General features: G+C 53.3%; 1 protein-coding gene across 6 annotated transcripts in view; it reads right to left on the reverse strand.

Moving 5' to 3' along the window:
- The window catches only part of ARFIP2 (ADP ribosylation factor interacting protein 2), a 76,602-nt gene that overhangs the window by 41,715 nt on the left and 14,713 nt on the right, over positions 1-20,174 (reverse strand). The window contains exon 1 of one of the 6 annotated variants that reach the window (XM_040426749.1): positions 4,118-4,253. The exons of the other annotated variants lie outside the window; for them this stretch is intronic. The gene's annotated coding sequence lies outside the window, so the exon portion shown is untranslated. Of the gene's footprint in view, positions 1-4,117; positions 4,254-20,174 lie in introns of those variants that run through there. 6 annotated transcript variants of the gene reach the window in all.

Here is a 20,174-nt window from a genome sequence, read left to right on the forward strand (position 1 = left end):
TCTGCTGTGTACATGAGAGCACAGACATGAGCCTCATCATACGTATACTGTCCTAGGTACTGTTGTGCTGCCCCCTACATGTACACTGCTGCTGGCGACCACTTATCTCTGCTGTGTACATGAGAGCACAGACATGACCCTCATCATACGTATACTGTCCTGGGTACTGTTGTGCTGCCCCCTACATGTACGCTGCTGCTGGCGACCACTTATCTCTGCTGTGTACATGAGGGCAAACACATGAGCCTCATCATACGTATACTGTCCCAGATACTGTTGTGCTTGCCCCTACATGTACACTGCTGCTGGCGACCACTTATCTCTGCTGTGTACATGAGGGCAAACACATGAGCCTCATCATACGTATACTGTCCCAGATACTGTTGTGCTTGCCCCTACATGTACACTGCTGCTGGCGACCACTTATCTCTGCTGTGTACATGAGAGCACAGACATGAGCGTCATCATACGTATACTGTCCTGGGTACTGTTGTGCTGCCCCCTACATGTACGCTGCTGCTGGCGACCACTTATCTCTGCTGTGTACATGAGAACACAGACATGAGCCTCATCATACGTATACTGTCCTGGGTACTGTTGTGCTGCCCCCTACATGTACACTGCTGCTGGCGACCACTTATCTCTGCTGTGTACATGAGAACACAGACATGAGCCTCATCATACGTATACTGTCCCTGATACTGTTGTGCTGCCCCCTACATGTACGCTGCTGCTGGCGACCACTTATCTCTGCTGTGTACATGAGAACACAGACATGGGCCTCATCATACGTATACTGTCCTAGGAACTGTTGTGCTGCCCCATACATGTACACTGCTGCTGGCGACCACTTATCTCTGCTGTGTACATGAGAGCACAGACATGAGCCTCATCATACGTATACTGTCCCGGGTACTGTTGTGCTGCCCCATACATGTACACTGCTGCTGGCGACCACTTATCTCTGCTGTGTACATGAGAGCACAGACATGAGCTTCATCATACGTATACTGTCCTGGGTACTGTTGTGCTGCCCCCTACATGTACACTGCTGCTGGCGACCACTTATCTCTGCTGTGTACATGAGAGCACAGACATGAGCCTCATCATACGTATACTGTCCCGGGTACTGTTGTGCTGCCCCATACATGTACACTGCTAAGCTGCTCAATGTGGGCTGGGCTACAAAGTGACTGACCGCTCATATGTGTGCAGCAATAGGCAATACGTACACAAATTAAAAACAGAACTGAATTACGAGGGGGGGGGGGGGGGGGGAGCCCCGTGTATTACGAGGGGGGGAACCCCGCGTATTACGAGGGGGGGGGGAACCCCGCGTATTACAAGGGGGGGGGAGCCCAGTGTATTACGAGGGGGGGGGGGGAGCCCAGTGTATTACGAGGGGGGGGGAGCCCCGTGTATTACGAGGGGGGGGGAGCCCAGTGTATTACGAGGGGGGGGAGCCCAGTGTATTACGAGGGGGGGGGAGCCCCGTGTATTACGAGGGGGGGGGGGCCCCGTGTATTACGAGGGGGGGGGGCCCCGTGTATTACGAGGGAGGGGGGGGCCCCGTGTATTACGAGGGGGGGGGCCCCGTGTATTACGAGGGGGGGGGGAGCCCCGTGTATTACGAGGGGGGGGGGGGGAGCCCCGTGTATTACGAGGGGGGGGGAGCCCCGTGTATTACGAGGGGGGGGGGAGCCCCGTGTATTACGAGGGGGGGGGGGGAGCCCCGTGTATTACGGGGGGGGGGGGGCCCCGTGTATTACGGGGGGGGGGGGAGCCCCGTGTATTACGAGGGGGGGGGGGAGCCCCGTGTATTACGAGAGGGGGGGGGGAGCCCCGTGTATTACGAGGGGGGGGGAGCCCCGTGTATTACGAGGGGGGGGGGAGCCCCGTGTATTACGAGGGGGGGGGGAGCCCCGTGTATTACGAGGGGGGGGGGAGCCGCGTGTATTACGAGGGGGGGGGAGCCGCGTGTATTACGAGGGGGGGGAGAGCCCAGTGTATTAGGAAGGGGGAGAGCCCCGTGTATTAGGAAGGGGGAGAGCCCCGTGTATTAGGAAGGGGGGGAGCCCCGTGTATTAGGAAGGGGGGGAGCCCCGTGTATTAGGAAGGGGGGGAGCCCCGTGTATTAGGAAGGGGGGGAGCCCCGTGTATTAGGAAGGGGGGGAGCGCTTTGTATTAGGAAGGGGGGGGGAGCACCGTGTATTAGGAAGGGGGGGAGCCCCGTGTATTAGGAAGGGGGGGAGCCCCGTGTATTAGGAAGGGGGGGAGCCCCGTGTATTAGGAAGGGGGGGAGCCCCGTGTATTAGGAAGGGGGGGAGCCCCGTGTATTAGGAAGGGGGGGAGCCCCGTGTATTAGGAAGGGGGGGAGCCCCGTGTATTAGGAAGGGGGGAGCCCCGTGTATTAGGAAGGGGGGAGCCCCGTGTATTAGGAAGGGGGGGAGCCCCGTGTATTAGGAAGGGGGGAGCCCCGTGTATTAGGAAGGGGGGAGCCCCGTGTATTAGGAAGGGGGGGAGCCCCGTGTATTAGGAAGGGGGGGAGCCCCGTATATTAGGAAGGGGGGAAGCCCTGTGTATTAGGAAGGGGGGAGCCCTGTGTATTAGGAAGGGGGGAGCCCTGTGTATTAGGAAGGGGGGGAGCCCTGTGTATTAGGAAGGGGGGGAGCCCTGTGTATTAGGAAGGGGGGGAGCCCTGTGTATTAGGAAGGGGGGAGCCCTGTGTATTAGGAAGGGGGGAGCCCTGTGTATTAGGAAGGGGGGAGCCCTGTGTATTAGGAAGGGGGGAGCCCTGTGTATTAGGAAGGGGGGGGAGCCCTGTGTATTAGGAAGGGGGGGGAGCCCTGTGTATTAGGAAGGGGGGGGAGCCCTGTGTATTAGGAAGGGGGGGGAGCCCTGTGTATTAGGAAGGGGGGAGCCCTGTGTATTAGGAAGGGGGGGAGCCCTGTATATTAGGAAGGGGGGAAGCCCTGTGTATTAGGAAGGGGGGAGCCCCGTGTATTAGGAAGGGGGGAGCCCCGTGTATTAGGAAGGGGGGGAGCCCTGTGTATTAGGAAGGGGGGGAGCCCTGTATATTAGGAAGGGGGGGAGCCCTGTATATTAGGAAGGGGGGAAGCCCTGTGTATTAGGAAGGGGGGAGCCCTGTGTATTAGGAAGGGGGGGAGCCCTGTGTAATAGGAAGGGGGGAAGCCCTGTGTATTAGGAAGGGGGGGAGCCCTGTGTATTAGGAAGGGGGGGGGAGCCCTGTGTATTAGGAAGGGGGGGAGCCCTGTGTATTAGGAAGGGGGGGAGCCCTGTGTATTAGGAAGGGGGGGGAGCCCTGTGTATTAGGAAGGGGGGGGAGCCCTGTGTATTAGGAAGGGGGGGGAGCCCTGTGTATTAGGAAGGGCGGGAGCCCTGTGTATTACGAGGGGGGAGATGGACACACAGGGTCAGGCGGGTGAGGCTGGGTAATGATTTTCCAGGATGCAGTAAGTGGCAGAACAGGTTTTTCAGTAAACAGGGAGGAGGAGACGAGGATGCAGGTGACTGCACAGCAATGTGTCTGCACAGGACACAAATACCCTGCACTGGGCTAACTGCCTGCTCACATGATCACACAATACAGACTAAGACCACTTTCACACATCAGTGTTTGGTCAGTGATTTCCATCAGCGATTGTGACTTAAAACCAGGAGCGGAGCCTCCACCGAGATCAGGTGTAATGGACGGATCTGCTGATGTTCTGGGCTTTTGCCTTAAACCTGGGTTTGGCTCAGAATTACTGATGGAAATCACTGAACGAACACTGATCCAACACTGACCGTGTGAAAGCGGCCTTATATATAGCACATGTGCACCACTATACATAGATAGCACATGTGCACCACTATACACAGATAGCACATGTGCACCACTATACACATAGGATAATCCAGGAAGCTCTATATGTCCATGCTATGTGTGCACTGCACGGACATGCTTCACACAACACCTGTGCACCACTATACACACTCGATATTACAGGGAGCGCTGTGTGTCCACACCATGAACATACACACTGTACACACACATATAACACCTGTGCACCACTATACACGTCTATATAAACATATATCAGAGATCTCCACTTACCTGCAGCGTCATGTCAGCACATCCTGTCATCTGCTCTCACAGCCCAGAGTCAGCACTCAGCAGAGCACGCCCACAATACCTGTTCACACCCAGACCCCTCCTCACCTGGGGATCACAGCCCAGAGTCAGCACTCAGCAGAGCACACCCACAATACCTGTTCACACCCAGACTCCTCCTCACCTGGGGATCACAGCCCAGAGTCAGCACTCAGCAGAGCACACCCACAATACCTGTTCACACCCAGACTCCTCCTCACCTGGGGATCACAGCCCAGAGTCAGCACTCAGCAGAGCACGCCCACAATACCTGTTCACACCCAGACTCCTCCTCACCTGGGGATCACAGCCCAGAGTCAGCACTCAGCAGAGCACACCCACAATACCTGTTCACACCCAGACTCCTCCTCACCTGGGGATTACAGCCCAGAGTCAGCACTCAGCAGAGCACGCCCACAATACCTGTTCACACCCAGACTCCTCCTCACCGGGGGATCACAGCCCAGAGTCAGCACTCAGCAGAGCACGCCCACAATACCTGTTCACACCCAGACTCCTCCTCACCTGGGGATCACAGCCCAGAGTCAGCACTCAGCAGAGCACACCCACAATACCTGTTCACACCCAGACTCCTCCTCACCTGGGGATCACAGCCCAGAGTCAGCACTCAGCAGAGCACGCCCACAATACCTGTTCACACCCAGACTCCTCCTCACCTGGGGATCACAGCCCAGAGTCAGCACTCAGCAGAGCACACCCACAATACCTGTTCACACCCAGACTCCTCCTCACCTGGGGATCACAGCCCAGAGTCAGCACTCAGCAGAGCACACCCACAATACCTGTTCACACCCAGACTCCTCCTCACCTGGGGATCACAGCCCAGAGTCAGCACTCAGCAGAGCACACCCACAATACCTGTTCACACCCAGACTCCTCCTCACCTGGGGATCACAGGCCAGAGTCAGCACTCAGCAGAGCACGCCCACAATACCTGCTCACACCCAGACTCCTCCTCACCTGGGGATCACAGCCCAGAGTCAGCACTCAGCAGAGCACGCCCACAATACCTGTTCACACCCAGACTCCTCCTCACCTGGGGATCACAGCCCAGAGTCAGCACTCAGCAGAGCACGCCCACAATACCTGTTCACACCCAGACTCCTCCTCACCTGGGGATCACAGCCCAGAGTCAGCACTCAGCAGAGCACGCCCACAATACCTGTTCACACCCAGACCCCTCCTCACCTGGGGATCACAGCCCAGAGTCAGCACACAGCAGAGCACGCCCACAATACCTGTTCACACCCAGACTCCTCCTCACCTGGGGATCACAGCCCAGAGTCAGCACTCAGCAGAGCACGCCCACAATACCTGTTCACACCCAGATCCCTCCTCACCTGGGGATCACAGCCCAGAGTCAGCACTCAGCAGAGCACGCCCACAATACCTGTTCACACCCAGACTCCTCCTCACCTGGGGATCACAGCCCAGAGTCAGCACTCAGCAGAGCACACCCACAATACCTGTTCACACCCAGACTCCTCCTCACCTGGGGATCACAGGCCAGAGTCAGCACTCAGCAGAGCACACCCACAATACCTGTTCACATCCAGACTCCTCCTCACCTGGGGATCACAGCCCAGAGTCAGCACTCAGCAGAGCACGCCCACAATACCTGTTCACACCCAGACTCCTCCTCACCTGGGGATCACAGCCCAGAGTCAGCACTCAGCAGAGCACGCCCACAATACCTGTTCACACCCAGACTCCTCCTCACCGGGGGATCACAGCCCAGAGTCAGCACTCAGCAGAGCACGCCCACAATACCTGTTCACACCCAGACTCCTCCTCACCTGGGGATCACAGCCCAGAGTCAGCACTCAGCAGAGCACGCCCACAATACCTGTTCACACCCAGACTCCTCCTCACCTGGGGATCACAGCCCAGAGTCAGCACTCAGCAGAGCACACCCACAATACCTGTTCACACCCAGACTCCCTCCTCACCTGGGGATCACAGCCCAGAGTCAGCACACAGCAGAGCACGCCCACAATACCTGTTCACACCCAGACCCCTCCTCACCGGGGGATCACAGCCCAGAGTCAGCACTCAGCAGAGCACGCCCACAATACCTGTTCACACCCAGACTCCTCCTCACCTGGGGATCACAGCCCAGAGTCAGCACTCAGCAGAGCACGCCCACAATACCTGTTCACACCCAGACCCCTCCTCACCTGGGGATCACAGCCCAGAGTCAGCACTCAGCAGAGCACGCCCACAATACCTGTTCACACCCAGACCCCTCCTCACCTGGGGATCACAGCCCAGAGTCAGCACTCAGCAGAGCACGCCCACAATACCTGTTCACACCCAGACCCCTCCTCACCTGGGGATCACAGCCCAGAGTCAGCACACAGCAGAGCACGCCCACAATACCTGTTCACACCCAGACTCCTCCTCACCTGGGGATCACAGCCCAGAGTCAGCACTCAGCAGAGCACGCCCACAATACCTGTTCACACCCAGACCCCTCCTCACCTGGGGATCACAGCCCAGAGTCAGCACTCAGCAGAGCACACCCACAATACCTGTTCACACCCAGACTCCTCCTCACCCGGGGATCACAGGCCAGAGTCAGCACACAGCAGAGCACGCCCACAATACCTGTTCACACCCAGACTCCTCCTCACCTGGGGATCACAGCCCAGAGTCAGCACTCAGCAGAGCACGCCCACAATACCTGTTCACACCCAGACTCCTCCTCACCTGGGGATCACAGCCCAGAGTCAGCACTCAGCAGAGCACACCCACAATACCTGTTCACACCCAGACTCCTCCTCACCTGGGGATCACAGGCCAGAGTCAGCACACAGCAGAGCACGCCCACAATACCTGTTCACACCCAGACTCCTCCTCACCTGGGGATCACAGCCCAGAGTCAGCACTCAGCAGAGCACACCCACAATACCTGTTCACACCCAGACTCCTCCTCACCTGGGGATCACAGCCCAGAGTCAGCGCTCAGCAGAGCACACCCACAATACCTGTTCACACCCAGACTCCTCCTCACCGGGGGATCACATCCCAGAGTCAGCACTCAGCAGAGCACGCCCACAATACCTGTTCACACCCAGACTCCTCCTCACCTGGGGATCACAGCCCAGAGTCAGCACTCAGCAGAGCACGCCCACAATACCTGTTCACACCCAGACTCCTCCTCACCTGGGGATCACAGCCCAGAGTCAGCACTCAGCAGAGCACGCCCACAATACCTGTTCACACCCAGACTCCTCCTCACCTGGGGATCACAGGCCAGAGTCAGCACACAGCAGAGCACGCCCACAATACCTGTTCACACCCAGACCCCTCCTCACCTGGGGATCACAGGCCAGAGTCAGCACTCAGCAGAGCACGCCCACAATACCTGTTCACACCCAGACTCCTCCTCACCTGGGGATCACAGCCCAGAGTCAGCACACAGCAGAGCACGCCCACAATACCTGTTCACACCCAGACTCCTCCTCACCTGGGGATCACAGCCCAGAGTCAGCACTCAGCAGAGCACGCCCACAATACCTGTTCACACCCAGACTCCTCCTCACGTGGGGATCACAGCCCAGAGTCAGCACTCAGCAGAGCACACCCACAATACCTGTTCACACCCAGACTCCTCCTCACCTGGGGATCACAGCCCAGAGTCAGCGCTCAGCAGAGCACACCCACAATACCTGTTCACACCCAGACTCCTCCTCACCGGGGGATCACAGCCCAGAGTCAGCACTCAGCAGAGCACGCCCACAATACCTGTTCACACCCAGACTCCTCCTCACCTGGGGATCACAGCCCAGAGTCAGCACTCAGCAGAGCACGCCCACAATACCTGTTCACACCCAGACTCCTCCTCACCTGGGGATTACAGCCCAGAGTCAGCACTCAGCAGAGCACGCCCACAATACCTGTTCACACCCAGACTCCTCCTCACCGGGGGATCACAGCAGAGTCAGCACTCAGCAGAGCACACCCACAATACCTGTTCACACCCAGACTCCTCCTCACCTGGGGATCACAGCCCAGAGTCAGCACTCAGCAGAGCACGCCCACAATACCTGTTCACACCCAGACTCCTCCTCACCTGGGGATCACAGCCCAGAGTCAGCACTCAGCAGAGCACGCCCACAATACCTGTTCACACCCAGACTCCTCCTCACCTGGGGATCACAGCCCAGAGTCAGCACTCAGCAGAGCACACCCACAATACCTGTTCACACCCAGACTCCTCCTCACCTGTGGATCACAGCCCAGAGTCAGCACTCAGCAGAGCACACCCACAATACCTGTTCACACCCAGACTCCTCCTCACCTGGGGATCACAGCCCAGAGTCAGCACTCAGCAGAGCACACCCACAATACCTGTTCACACCCAGACTCCTCCTCACCTGGGGATCACAGCCCAGAGTCAGCACTCAGCAGAGCACGCCCACAATACCTGTTCACACCCAGACTCCTCCTCACCGGGGGATCACAGCCCAGAGTCAGCACACAGCAGAGCACGCCCACAATACCTGTTCACACCCAGACTCCTCCTCACCTGGGGATCACAGGCCAGAGTCAGCACTCAGCAGAGCACGCCCACAATACCTGTTCCCACCCAGACTCCTCCTCACCTGGGGATCACAGGCCAGAGTCAGCACAGAGCAGAGCACGCCCACAATACCTGTTCACACCCAGACTCCTCCTCACCTGGGGATCACAGCCCAGAGTCAGCACTCAGCAGAGCACGCCCACAATACCTGTTCACACCCAGACTCCTCCTCACCTGGGGATCACAGCCCAGAGTCAGCACTCAGCAGAGCACGCCCACAATACCTGTTCACACCCAGACTCCTCCTCACCGGGGGATCACAGCCCAGAGTCAGCACTCAGCAGAGCACACCCACAATACCTGTTCACACCCAGACTCCTCCTCACCTGGGGATCACAGGCCAGAGTCAGCACAGAGCAGAGCACTCCCACAATACCTGTTCACACCCAGACTCCTCCTCACCTGGGGATCACAGCCCAGAGTCAGCACTCAGCAGAGCACGCCCACAATACCTGTTCACACCCAGACTCCTCCTCACCGGGGGATCACAGCCCAGAGTCAGCACTCAGCAGAGCACGCCCACAATACCTGTTCCCACCCAGACTCCTCCTCACCTGGGGATCACAGGCCAGAGTCAGCACAGAGCAGAGCACGCCCACAATACCTGTTCACACCCAGACTCCTCCTCACCTGGGGATCACAGCCCAGAGTCAGCACTCAGCAGAGCACGCCCACAATACCTGTTCACACCCAGACTCCTCCTCACCGGGGGATCACAGCCCAGAGTCAGCACTCAGCAGAGCACGCCCACAATACCTGTTCACACCCAGACTCCTCCTCACCGGGGGATCACAGCCCAGAGTCAGCACTCAGCAGAGCACACCCACAATACCTGTTCACACCCAGACTCCTCCTCACCTGGGGATCACAGCCCAGAGTCAGCACTCAGCAGAGCACGCCCACAATACCTGTTCACACCCAGACTCCTCCTCACCTGGGGATCACAGGCCAGAGTCAGCACTCAGCAGAGCACACCCACAATACCTGTTCACACCCAGACTCCTCCTCACCTGGGGATCACAGCCCAGAGTCAGCGCTCAGCAGAGCACACCCACAATACCTGTTCACACCCAGACTCCTCCTCACCCGGGGATCACAGCCCAGAGTCAGCACTCAGCAGAGCACGCCCACAATACCTGTTCACACCCAGACCCCTCCTCACCTGGGGATCACAGCCCAGAGTCAGCACTCAGCAGAGCACGCCCACAATACCTGTTCACACCCAGACTCCTCCTCACCTGGGGATCACAGCCCAGAGTCAGCACTCAGCAGAGCACACCCACAATACCTGTTCACACCCAGACTCCTCCTCACCTGGGGATCACAGCCCAGAGTCAGCACTCAGCAGAGCACGCCCACAATACCTGTTCACACCCAGACCCCTCCTCACCTGGGGATCACAGCCCAGAGTCAGCACTCAGCAGAGCACACCCACAATACCTGTTCACACCCAGACTCCTCCTCACCGGGGGATCACAGCCCAGAGTCAGCACTCAGCAGAGCACGCCCACAATACCTGTTCACACCCAGACTCCTTCACGAGGACAGTTTCTCCCAACCTCCACCCGAACGTCACCCATCGCCAGGCTGGGGGTATGTCACAATAAAACATGTCCATAAAATGTGTCCCATCCTGCAGATGGATGCGGACCCATTCACTTCAATGGGGCTGCAAAAGATGCGGACAACACTCTGTGTGCTGTCCACATCGGTTGCTCCGTTCCGTGGTCCACAAATTATTTTTATAAATATATAACCTGTCCTATTCTTGTCTGTTTTGCAGGCAAAAATAGGCAGTTATATTAATGGCTGTCCTTGCCGTTCCGCAAATTGTGGAACGCACACAGACGCCATCCGCGTTTTGCGGATCCGCAATTAGCGAATCGCAAAACACACAACGGTCGTGTGCATGAAGCCTAAGTTAACTAAAAGAAGATAGTAACAGCATCCACACACATCACAGAGTGGCCACTGTGGCCCTCAAGCATCGGGCGACATCACTGAGGAGGGTATAGGGAGGTCACTGTGGCCTTCAAATTTGTCCCCCATGTAATAAATGTCCACAAAGGTGGTGAGATCAGGTTACCTACATCATTATCCCCGGTGTATGTATATATATATATATATATATATATATATATATATATATATATATACACATATACAGCTCTCTATACATCACATGACTGTTACATCAGGAGAGCAAGTGCCATGGTTGTGTGTCATGAACTGTGCAGAGGTCATCTCTTCCCCTATGCAGAATGGGGGCTGTAACTGTGTCCTCCATCCCCTGCGGAGACTCTGCCCGGAAACAACAGATTAACAGCTGGACTCAAGGTTGTTTACCTGTAAAGCCGTATAAGGGCAATGGAATGTGATAATGTCATGTGACCTGCCATGAGAAAGGGGGGACTCGAAACTGTTGTTATCCCTCACATCTTGGGAGGGGGATATGAAAACTGCTGTTTTACCTCAATAAATCGGTTTATGTTCTGGGTTCACATGAAGCAGAGGTGTGTGGTGTCTTCTCTGAGGAAAAGTGGACATTAGGATGGCATGGTCCTGGATGTCCGAATGGCGTGATCTTGGGACAGTATGGAGCTGCTCATTTGGGTTATAAGGGCTCCGTTACAGTTTGGTGGCAGCGGTGGGATAGATCCCACCACTAGGGTGACGTTCAAACCACCAACTGGGACCCCCCTTTGTAATGATGGAGCGTTACTATGAGACTCTAAAGAGGGAGACCCTGAAAGATCTACTGATGGAAGGACGTCTGGTAATAAGACCAAAGCCGTGATGATCGAGGAGTTGTGTGAGTTAGACCAGCAACAAAGAGCGGTCCGAGATGAGAGTCCTGTCATATGGGACACACAGAAGCAGGTGGAGTGCCCTTTATGGAGATCACCCCACGGTTGAGCAGGTGAACCAGGTGCTGGATCAGGTGCACAAGCTGGAGCTGGAGCGGGAAAGGGAGATGACCCAGCAGGAAGCAGTAGCCCCGGCCCTGAAGATAGGGGGGAACAAGCTACCCTATGGGGCATTCCAAGCATTTAAAGAGGAATTGGAAGACATTGACGAGTTCCTCGAGGTATTTGAGCGGCAGTGTGGGAACTTATGTCTGGAGCCGGATGAGTGGGTCCCTGTGCTAGTGAGTAAGCTTACCGGCCGAGCACGGACTGCCTATGAGAGCATGCCTGCTGAGGACTGCCATGACTATGAACGAGTAAAGGAGCGGCTGCTCGCCCGCTATGGAATAACCCCTGAGGCGCACCGAGTGAAACTCCGTAGCCTCAGAAGGAAGGTACAGCAGTCCTTGGTGGAGTGGACCCACTGTATGAAGTGGTCTGCGGAAGGCTGGATCTTAGGCAACCGGGCAGAGACTGTTTGTTATCCAGTTAGTACTGCTGGAGCAATTTTATAAGTTTGCTCCCCCTGCGGTCACCAAGTTTGTTAAAGACCGTAAACCCAAAACTGCGGACGAAGCAGCAGTTCTTGGGGACGAGTACGTGTACTCCCGACGCAACTGGCACCTCAACAATAATAGGCAAGTACTGAATGCGCCTACTCCAAACAGAACCCCGTTCCAGCCCCGACCCAGTCCAGCAACCCTTTCTCCCACAGCTGCCAGACAATCCTACCCTCTCTCAGCTGCCCGAAACCCTTACCGGGAACCATCTACTGAGAACAGAGTTGTGCTATCAAGACCAACCCATCCAGACCTGTGAACCTGTTTCCGTTGCGGGCAAGCGGGACATATCCAGCTACACTGCCCCAACACCTGGGGTCCCAAGAACAACCCTCTTTCTGCCCAACCTTCAGTTCTCTGCCTAGAAACCGAGGAGGACTTTGGAACCCTGCATGAGGTGGACCCAGTCCGAGCTGCCTCTGGAGATAACAGGGAACACCACCGGCAGGATGTGTGGGTCAATGGCAAGAAAGCTGAGGGGCTACTATCACCCTTGTTAAGCCCCACCTGGTCCCCCCTGCTGGACAGTTGTCCAAATTCATAGCTGTCCAAGTGGCCGGAGGCAACGTACATCGGATTCCCCTTGCCCAAGTTAAAATGGATTGGGGCAACAGGAGCCAACAGGTCCAAGTTGGAGTTATGCAGGAGTTACCAGCTGAAGTGCTTCTGGCCAATGATTTGGGCTACTCAAATTCTCGCTATCAGAAGGATACCGTAACCCTAGAGACATGTACGGTGGTAACACGCCAGCAGAGCCAGAGGGTCAGAGGGGCACTCAAGGAGGCGAACCAAGTGAGTGAGACTGCCCCTAACGAGTCCCTAGGTAGTGCCCCAGATAGCAGTCCTGACCAGCCCAATAGGCCGTGGGCCACCTCAGCAGAGTTTCGGAAAGCCACGCTTGCTGATCCAACCCTAGCAGGGTATCGAGAACGTGCTGGGGCTGAGCCGGCAAAGCCAAGCGATGGTAAAATTATATGGGGCCAGGGGTTGTTATACCGGCTTACAGAGGGCACCAAGCCCACTAAGATACCTAAGAAGCAGCTGGTTGTGCCCCAGCAGTACCGAATTGACCTCATGCGAGTTAGCCATGACATTCCCCTGGCTGAGCACCTCGTAATAAACCGTACCAGGGATCGCCTGACTCTTTTATTGGCCCAGGCTATCCGAGAATTTGAAAATGTACCTGCGAACTTGTGATGCCTGCCAGCGAGCAGGCAAGCGAGGCGACAACCCCAGGGCTAAACTGCACCCCTTACCCGTTATCGAGGAACCCTTTTGCCGCATAGCAGTCAATATTATAGGGCCCCTTGCTAAGCCTAGCCCCACCGGGAAAAGGTTCATCCTCACAGTTGTAGACTTTGCTACCAGGTACCCCGAGGCTGTCCTGTTAAACAATATCAACGCCAAGTCAGTGAACAATGCACTGTTTAGTATTTTCTCCAGGGTGGGTTTTCCCCGAGAGGTGCTTTCCGACAACGGGTCTCAGTTCTGTGCTGAACTGACCCGGCAGGTCTGGGATCTGTGTAAGATCCACAGTCTGTGTACATCCCCCTATCACTCCCAGACTAATGGCTCTGCAAGCGCTTCAATGGGACCCTGAAGCAAATGCTTCGGACATTCGCACCACAGTACCGGGACTGGGAGAGGTTCCTTCCCCACCTTCTGTTCGCTTACAGGGAGGTGCCGCAGGAGTCTACTGGGTTTTCTGCCTTCAAGCTTTTGTACGGGAGAAGATTTAGAGGACCCCTAGATTTGGTTCGAGACCACTGGGAGGGAGACAGGGAGGAGAAAGGGACCCGACTACATCAGTATGTCCTCAATCTCAGGGACCGGCTGAAGGAGCTAATTGCCTCTGTGGCAGCGAACCTTCGGGCAGCCCAGAGTCGACAAAGAGTTTGGTACCATCGTACCGCTCGGAGCCGTATCCTAGCAGTAGGGCAGAAAGTGCTGTCCCTAAAACCGGTAAGGACGGATAAGCTCTAAGCCAAATGGCAAGGACCTTATCGGGTGGTGAAGCAGCTCTGCGACACCCCGTACCTCCTGGCCAAGTGTTCAGATAAAAGGATTCAACTAACCTTTCATGTGAACATGTTAAAGGCATACGAGGAGAGGGCCACTTCCCGAAATCCTCAGACAGGGGGGACCCTGAGTAGGGATAGAGGGCATACAGATATCCAAGCAGTTAGGGGATATCCAGCAAAGGCAGGTCAGAGAAGTACTAGCCCGACGTAGGGACCTGTTCTCGATGATCCCAGGAGTCACAGATCTAGCCATGCACCATGTAGAAACCCCAGGGCAGCATCCCCTCAAGCAAGCCGCTTATAGGGTACCAGAGACCGTTAGAGCAGGGATGGGGTAAGAGATTAGAGAGATGCTTGATTTAGGGGTCATCGAGGCATCTGAGAGCCCCTGGGCTTCTCTGGTAGTCCTCGTACCTAAGAAAGATTGCGTGGACTACCGGGGACTCAATGACCGGACCACGAATGATGCCTACCCCATGCCCCGTATTGATGAGTTGTTAGACCGCATTGCTGGGGCAAGTTCCTCACCACCTTAGATCTCTGCAAGGGGTACTGGCAGATTCGTTTGGACCCGGAGACTATTCTGAAGTCGGTGTTTGTCACCCCCTTTGGCCTGTACCAGTTTAAGGTGATGCCGTTTGGGATGAAGAACGCACCGGCAACGTTCCAGCGGATGATAGGCTCCTAGATGGCCTCCAGGAGTATGCCTGCGCATACCTGGACGCCATTGCTATCTACAGCAAAACCTTGGAGGAACACTTGGACCACTTGGGTATTGTATTGGACCACGTGCAGGCAGCGGGACCCACCCTCAGGCCAGACAAATGTGTAATTGGGGTAGCGGAAGTCCCATACCTCGGGCATCGAGTGGGTAGTGGGTGCCAGCGTCCAGAGCCGGCAAAGATAGAGGCAGTTGCCCGATGGCCCACCCACCGCACCAAGACCCAGGTCTTAACGTTCCTGGGTACTGCTGGCTATTACTGCAAATTTGTTCCAGAGTACAGCTCCATAGCCAAGCCCCTGTCTGACCTGACAAAGAAAAATCTGCCTAAACAAGTCCTGTGGTCTCCGGAGTGTGAAGCTGCCTTCCAGAAACTCAAACACGCTCTGGTTACTGCACCCGTACTGACTGCACCTGACCCCACCAAACGGTTTTGTGTTCACACAGATGCCTCTGCTTTTGGACTTGGAGCAGAACTAAGCCAAGTGGGGGACGATGGCCGTGAGCACCCGGTGATGTACATAGCCGCAAGCTGTTACCTCGGGAGGTAGGATATGCAGCCGTAGGGAAGGAGTGTCTGACTCTGGGCCCTCAAGAAGTTCCAGCCTCATCTGTATGGGCAGTCCTTCACGGTGCTCACTGACCACAACCCTCTTGTGTGGCTTCACCGTGTCTCTGGGGACAATAGCCGACTCTTGAGATGGAGCCTTGCCCTGCAGCCCTATGACTTCAGGGTTCAGTACCGACCGGGGAAGAAGAACGGGAATGCTGATGGTCTGTCCCGGCAACTGGAGCTCGAGAACTGAACAATGCTGATCTTCCCGGACAGCCTCTAGCCGACCCGTTAGGATCTGGCCGGGTTGGACAAGGGGGGGGGGGGGGGGGGGAGTATTGTTACATCAGGAGAGCAAGTGCCATGGTTGTGTGTCATGAACTGTGCAGAAATCCTATCATCTCTTCCCCAATGCAGAATGAGGGCTGTAACTGTGTCCTCCATCCCCTGCGGAGACTCTGCCCGGAAACAACAGATTAACAGCTGGACTCAAAGGGATTCTGTCCTGACATTTGAGGCCTATACCCTAAACATATGGCCCGGTCCGTCCAAATAGCATGAATCCGAAACTGTCCTTATTAAATGTGCCTGGGGCTCTATTAGCACATAAAACAGGTTTTATAACCTGCCATTCACCTACCTAAGGTGTCCAAGGGGACGTCGCTTCATACAGGGTGCCCGGCTGCAGCCATCTCCGTCTGGTGCCCAGCGCCGCCTTCCCAGATGAAATCTCCGCCTTCCTCACCTCAGCCCCGCCTCCGCAATCGTCCGCTCCCTCTGCCAGATCCCGCGCGTGCGCACTAGACATAACCTGAGGGACCGGACGATTGCGGAGGCGCGGCTGAGGTGAGGAAGGCGGCACTATAGACAGGGAGGGCGGCGATTTCAACTGGGAAGGCGGCGCTGGGCACCCAGTATGAAGCGACGTCCCCTTGGGCACCTTAGGTAGGTTTATGTGCTAATAGAGGCACAGGCAGATTTAATAAGGACAGTTTCGGATTCAGGTTATTTGGACGGACCCGGCCATATGTTTAGGGTATAGGCCCAAAATGTCAGGACAGAATCCCTTTAAGGCCGTTTACCTGTAAAGCCGTATAAGGGCAATGGAATGTGATAATGTCATGTGACCTGCCATGAGAGAGGGGGGACTCGAAACTGTTGTTATCCCTCACATCTTGGGGAGGGGGATATGAAAACTGCTGTTTTACCTCAATAAATCAGTTTATGTTCTGAGTTCACATGAAGCAGAGGTGTGTGGTGTCTCCTCTGAGGAAAGGGGACCTTAGGATGGCATGGTCCTGGATGTCCGAATGGCGTCATCTTGGGACAGTATGGAGCTGCAGGGCCCCGTTACAGTGACCCGGCCTGTATCCCCGGTGTTATATATATATACAGCTCTGTATACATCACATGACCCGGCCTGTATCCCCGGTGTTATATATATATACAGCTCTGTATACATCACATGACCCGGCCTGTATCCCCGGTGTTATATATATATATATCTACAGCTCTGTATACATCACATGACCCGGCCTGTATCCCCGGTGTTATATATATATATATCTACAGCTCTGTATACATCACATGACCCGGCCTGTATCCCCGGTGTTATATATATATATATATACAGCTCTGTATACATCACATGACCCGGCCTGTATCCCCAGTGTTATATATATATCTACAGCTCTGTATACATCACATGACCCGGCCTGTATCCCCAGTGTTATATATATATATCTACAGCTCTGTATACATCACATGACCCGGCCTGTATCCCCAGTGTTATATATATATATCTACAGCTCTGTATACATCACATGACCCGGCCTGTATCCCCGGTGTTATATATATATATACAGCTCTGTATACATCACATGACCCGGCCTGTATCCCCGGTGTTATATATATATATATACAGCTCTGTATACATCACATGACCCGGCCTGTATCCCCGGTGTTATATATATATATATATACAGCTCTGTATACATCACATGACCCGGCCTGTATCCCCAGTGTTATATATATATATATATACAGCTCTGTATACATCACATGACCCGGCCTGTATCCCCGGTGTTATATATATATATATACAGCTCTGTATACATCACATGACCCGGCCTGTATCCCCGGTGTTATATATATATATATACAGCTCTGTATACATCACATGACCCGGCCTGTATCCCCGGTGTTATATATATATATACAGCTCTGTATACATCACATGACCCGGCCTGTATCCCCGGTGTTATATATATATATATATATATATACAGTTCTGTATACATCACATGACCCGGCCTGTATCCCCGGTGTTATATATATATATACAGCTCTGTATACATCACATGACCCGGCCTGTATCCCCGGTGTTATATATATATATATATACAGCTCTGTATACATCACATGACCCGGCCTGTATCCCCAGTGTTATATATATATATATCTACAGCTCTGTATACATCACATGACCCGGCCTGTATCCCCGGTGTTATATATATATATATATACAGTTCTGTATACATCACATGACCCGGCCTGTATCCCCGGTGTTATATATATATATATACAGCTCTGTATACATCACATGACCCGGCCTGTATCCCCAGTGTTATATATATATATATATACAGCTCTGTATACATCACATGACCCGGCCTGTATCCCCAGTGTTATATATATATATATACAGCTCTGTATACATCACATGACCCGGCCTGTATCCCCGGTGTTATATATATATATATACAGCTCTGTATACATCACATGACCCGGCCTGTATCCCCGGTGTTATATATATATATATACAGCTCTGTATACATCACATGACCCGGCCTGTATCCCCAGTGTTATATATATATATATACAGCTCTGTATACATCACATGACCCGGCCTGTATCCCCGGTGTTATATATATATATACAGCTCTGTATACATCACATGACCCGGCCTGTATCCCCGGTGTTATATATATATATATATATATATACAGCTCTGTATACATCACATGACCCGGCCTGTATCCCCGGTGTTATATATATATATATACAGCTCTGTATACATCACATGACCCGGCCTGTATCCCCGGTGTTATATATATATATATACAGCTCTGTATACATCACATGACCCGGCCTGTATCCCCGGTGTTATATATATATATATATACAGCTCTGTATACATCACATGACCCGGCCTGTATCCCCAGTGTTATATATATATATACAGCTCTGTATACATCACATGACCCAGCCTGTATCCCCAGTGTTATATATATATACAGCTCTGTATACATCACATGACCCGGCCTGTATCCCCAGTGTTATATATATATATATATACAGCTCTGTATACATCACATGACCTGGCTTGTATCCCCGGTGTTATATATATATATATATATATATATATATACAGCTCTGTATACATCACATGACCCGGCCTGTATCCCCAGTGTTATATATATATATACAGCTCTGTATACATCACATGACCTGGCCTGTATCCCCAGTGTTATATATATATACAGCTCTGTATACATCACATGACCCGGCCTGTATCCCCGGTGTTATATATATATATACAGCTCTGTATACATCACATGACCCGGCCTGTATCCCCAGTGTTATATATATATATACAGCTCTGTATACATCACATGACCCGGCCTGTATCCCCGGTGTTATATATATATATATATATATATACAGCTCTGTATACATCACATGACCCGGCCTGTATCCCCGGTGTTATATATATATATATATATATATATACAGCTCTGTATACATCACATGACCCGGCCTGTATCCCCGGTGTTATATATATATATATATATACAGCTCTGTATACATCACATGACCCGGCCTGTATCCCCAGTGTTATATATATATATACAGCTCTGTATACATCACATGACCCGGCCTGTATCCCCGGTGTTATATATATATATACAGCTCTGTATACATCACATGACCCGGCCTGTATCCCCGGTGTTATATATATATATATATATATACAGCTCTGTATATATCACATGACCCGGCCTGTATCCCCAGTGTTATATATATATATATATACAGCTCTGTATACATCACATGACCCGGCCTGTATCCCCGGTGTTATATATATATATACAGCTCTGTATATATCACATGACCCGGCCTGTATCCCCGGTGTTATATATATATATACAGCTCTGTATACATCACATGACCCGGCCTGTATCCCCGGTGTTATATATATATATACAGCTCTGTATACATCACATGACCCGGCCTGTATCCCCGGTGTTATATATATATATATATACAGCTCTGTATACATCACATGACCCGGCCTGTATCCCCGGTGTTATATATATATATATATATATACAGCTCTGTATACATCACATGACCCGGCCTGTATCCCCGGTGTTATATATATATATATATATACAGCTCTGTATACATCACATGACCCGGCCTGTATCCCCGGTGTTATATATATATACAGCTCTGTATACATCACATGACCCGGCCTGTATCCCCAGTGTTATATATATATATATACAGCTCTGTATACATCACATGACCCGGCCTGTATCCCCAGTGTTATATATATATATACAGCTCTGTATACATCACATGACCCGGC

The sequence above is a fragment of the Bufo bufo genome, chromosome 3 (genome assembly GCF_905171765.1).
Source record: "Bufo bufo chromosome 3, aBufBuf1.1, whole genome shotgun sequence".
In the NCBI taxonomy this organism is placed as follows: domain Eukaryota; kingdom Metazoa; phylum Chordata; class Amphibia; order Anura; family Bufonidae; genus Bufo; species Bufo bufo.